At 39.5% G+C, this 4328-nt stretch overlaps 1 long non-coding RNA gene across 1 annotated transcript; it reads left to right on the top strand.

The window, feature by feature from the left end:
• The first annotated feature begins 773 nt into the window (after positions 1-773).
• Positions 774-3681, top strand: LOC309667018. The gene is made up of 2 exons (XR_014267480.1): positions 774-2511; positions 2556-3681. It is a non-coding gene; the product is annotated as an uncharacterized lncRNA (long non-coding RNA).
• The last annotated feature ends 647 nt before the right edge of the window (positions 3682-4328 follow it).

Here is a 4328-nt window from a genome sequence, read left to right as displayed (position 1 = left end):
AACATAGGAAGAACACTCTTTGACATAAATCACAGCAAGATCTTTTTTGATCCACCTCCTAGGGTAATGGAAATAAAAACAAAAATAAACAAATGGGACCTAATGAAACTTAAAAGCTTTTGCACAGCAAAGGAAACCATAAACAAGACGAAAAAACAACCCTCAGAATGGGAGAAAATATTTGCAAACGAATCAACGGACAAAGGATTAATCTCCAAAATATATAAACAGCTCATGTAGCTCGATATTAAAAAAACAAACAACCCCATCCAAAACTGGGCAGAAGAGCTAAATAGACATTTCTCCAAAGAAGACATGCAGATGGCCACGAAGCACATGAAAAGCTGCTCAACATCACTAATTATTAGAGAAATGCAAATGAAAACTACAGTGAGGCATCACCTCACACCAGTTAGAATGGGCTTCATCAGAAAATCTACAAACAACAAATGCTGGAGAGGGTGTGGAGAAAAGGGAACCCTCTTGCCCTGTTGGTGGGAATGTAAACTGATACAGTCACTATGGAGAACAGTATGGAGGTTCCTTAAAAAACTAAAAATAGAATTACCATATGATCCAGCAATCCCACTACTGGGCATATACCCAGAGAAAACCATAATTCAAAAAGACACATGTACCCCAATGTTCATTGCAGCAGTATTTACAATAGCCAGGTCATGGAAGCAACCTAAATGCCCATCAACAGACAAATGGATAAAGAAGATGTGGTACATATATACAACGGAATATTACTCAGCCATAAAAAGGAGACGTGGATGGATCTAGAGACTCTCATACAGAGTGAAATAAGTCAGAAAGGGAAAAACAAATATCGTATATTAATGCATATATGTGGAACCTAGAAAAATGGTACAGATGAACCGGTTTTCAGGGCAGAAATTGAGACATAGATGTAGAGAACAAAGGTATGGACACCAAGGGGGGAAAGCCGCAGGGGGGTGGTGGTGGTTGTGTGCTGAATTGGGCAATTGGGATTGACATGTATACACTGATGTGTATAAAATTGATGACTAATAAGAACCTGCTGTATAAAAAAAATATGAAATTGTACACTTGAAGTAAATGCAGTTTATTTTATGTCAATTATGACTCAATAAGAGTGTAAAAAAAAACCAACCTGGAGAGATTATTAAAAAAAAAAAAAAAAGAGCATCAACATTATACCACGTGGGAGACAGCTGACATACTCAAAATATCCAAATCAAGCGCTGAAAATCATCTGCACCTGCTTCGTTATGTTAATCGCTTTGATGTTTGGGTTCCATATAAGTTAAGCAAAAAAAACCTTCTTGACCATATTTCCGCCTGCGATTCTCTACTGAAACATAATGAAAATGTTCCTTTTTTAAAACAAATTGTGATGGGCGATGAAAAGTGGATACTGTACAACAATGTGGAACGGAAGAGATCATGGGGCAAGCGAAATGAACCACCACCAAAGACCAATCTTCATCCAAAGAAGGTGATGTTGTGTACATGGTGAAATTGGAAGGGAGTCCTCTATTATGAGCTCCGTCTGGAAAACCAAACGATTAATTCCAATAAGTACTGCTCCCAATTAGACCAACTGAAAGCTGCACTTGACGAAAAGCGTCCAGAATTAGTCAACAGAAAACGCATAATCTTCCATTACGATAATGTTTCTTTGATGACCTGGCAAAAACTGTTACAGCTTGGCTGGGAAGTTCTGATTCATCCGCCATATTCACCAGACATTGCACCTTCAGATTTCCATTTATTTCTGTCTTTATAAAATTCTCTTAAAGAAAAAAATTTAAATTCGCTGGAAGACTGTAAAAGGCACCTGGAACAGTTCTTTGGTCAAAAAGATAAAAAGTTTTGACATAGAGCAGGGGTTCTCACGCTTTAGCAAAAGCATCATCTGGGGTAGTTTGTTAAAATACAACAGATTGTGGGGTCCATCCCCAGAGATCTTGGTGTAGGAAGTCAAGGGTAGGACCTAGGAATCTGTATGTTTAGCATACAGGTGATGCTAATTTTTTTCAAGTGATGCTAATTCTGGCACTACCTGAGAGTGCTTGTCTGTGATAACTTTGCTAAGAAATTTTTTCAAAGCAAAACATACAAATTGCTTACTGTGCGAGCAATTATACATGTGTGTACATAGGTTCCCCCACTATACTAGAGTGACTTTATGAAAACTTTTGTAATCATGGCGTAAAGGGAAGAAGCAATACCTTAGAAATACCTTAGAAAACATCTTGCTAATAGGGGCACAAAATATTATAAATCGGGATAAAGCACAGATGCTCATGGATACAGTTCAAAGCTATGGCAGCTTGATGCTGAGATGCTGGGTATAGTTCCCAGGGAAGGAGCTTGGGGGGACCATTCTCACTGCTACTCAGGGTGTGCACTGCCTCTATGATGGCTCCTTGCAAAACAAACGTCAAACACAATTTTTGCTATTTGCCTTTTTTTTTTTGTAAAAGTTAGCAAAAACAGATTACTTTCAGTTAGCAAAAACAGGTACTAATGTTAAGCTTTCAGATTTTTTCAGTTAGCAAAAACAGGTACTAATGTTAAGTTTTCTGTTAAAAAGAAGTGGCATAAAGTGAACTTTCAAAAAGCGGGGGATACCTGAACGTAGATATCCATATATACACATACACAAAGAGTCCATAGAAAGCTAATTTTAGGCAATGCTACTTCCTGGTTAACTTTCCAACATAAACTAGTTGTAAAATGTGTCCCTAGGAAGCTAAAGAAGTTGATTTGCTGTACATGGGTTTTGGATAAAAGCCAACTGAAACTCTCAGGTCTTTTTCACATAAGCTGCCCTTGAATTATTGATTTTTTTTTTAAGCTCAAACGCAGGACTTTACATTTATTCTTGCTATTTTCCACCCGTGATTCCATTTGATTGGCTGGCCTAAGTCCATGGAGTTTAACTTCATGTGCCTTATACTCTGAACAGCTGAATTCATAAAGGATACCCTACATTTAAGCCTGTGGAACCAAAGCCAGTCAACTTTCTTGAATTGACAATGAACAACATATTCTATTTTAAATTTCTTATTTTCTTCCTAAATTTAATTTCTTATTCAGGCAGTTAAAGATCTAGAAAATGACTTAATCCTTCTTGAAGTCTCTCAGCACCTAACAATCAATAACCGTGTCCCATTCATCTTTGGGTGTCTCCAGTCTTTGGTGAGAGAGGGTGACAAGTGAGTGCTGAATGGGGGAATAAAGAGGGAATGAATTCACATATAAATTAGTCTAGAATTTGAACTGAATTTTTCAGCAAGATTGTACCTGATGGTTAAATAGCCACACTAGTACCAAAAACCAGTTAACCAATAATTAATGAACCGATTAATTCATGGAGATCAGCTGTTCTCAAATGTGTTTTTCTGGGGCTTCCCTGGTGGCGCAGTGGTTGAGAAGCTGCCTGCCAATGCAGGGGACACGGGTTCGAGCCCTGGTCCGGGAAGATCCCACATGCCACGGAGCAACTAAGCCCGTGAGCCACAACTACTGAGCCTGCGCGTCTGGAGCCTGTGCTCCCAACAAGAGAGGCCGTGATAGTGAGAGGCCCGCGCACCGCGATGAAGAGTGGCCCCCACTTGCCGCAACTAGAGAAAACCCTCGCACAGAAACGAAGACCCAACACTGCCCCAAAATTAATTAATTAATTAATTAATTTTTTTTAAAAATGTGTTTTTCTCCCTCCGACCCCATCCGTGAACACCGGCAGCAGCAACAGCATCACCTGGAAACTTGTTAGAAACACAAATTATAGAGCGCCCACCCCAGACCCACGGAATCCGAAGGTCTAGGGGTGGGTCCAGTGATCTGAGTTTTGACGTGCCCTCCAGGTGATTCTGATGCAGCACAGTCTGAGAACAACTAATCGGTAGTATTAATCCTTCAGAGCCTGCACACATTACTGATGTTTTATAAAGGGCCTTCCTCAATACACGTCTTTTAGTTGTTCTGAAAACTTTCATCAAGGAATTATAAGTCCTAGGAACTGTGCTAGGCATTCAGGGTAAAGATAATAAAAATGAACTAATACTTTACCACATTACATTTTTCCTGATCAGCAACATATATATTTATGGTAAACATTTTAAAGTATAAAAAAATGTATGTAAGCAGGAGGTGAAAAAAAAAACTTTGTGCAATCCCATTACCCAGTGGTAACCTCTGTTATTCCAGGGACATTTAAAAAGTAGTCCCAACAGTGACCCTGAGTTCTGGACCTGAGGTTGGTTTGGGAAGTTTCCAGAGCTTGGGCAGGCTCTGCAAGCAGCGGCACAGAGGGCCCTGGAGGGGCCAGGGGT

The sequence above is a fragment of the Balaenoptera physalus genome (genome assembly GCF_965194825.1).
Source record: "Balaenoptera physalus genome assembly, chromosome: 9".
NCBI lineage: Eukaryota > Metazoa > Chordata > Mammalia > Artiodactyla > Balaenopteridae > Balaenoptera > Balaenoptera physalus.
The sequence above is the reverse complement of the archived record's forward strand: the minus strand, read 5'-3'. Positions and strand labels throughout refer to the sequence as shown.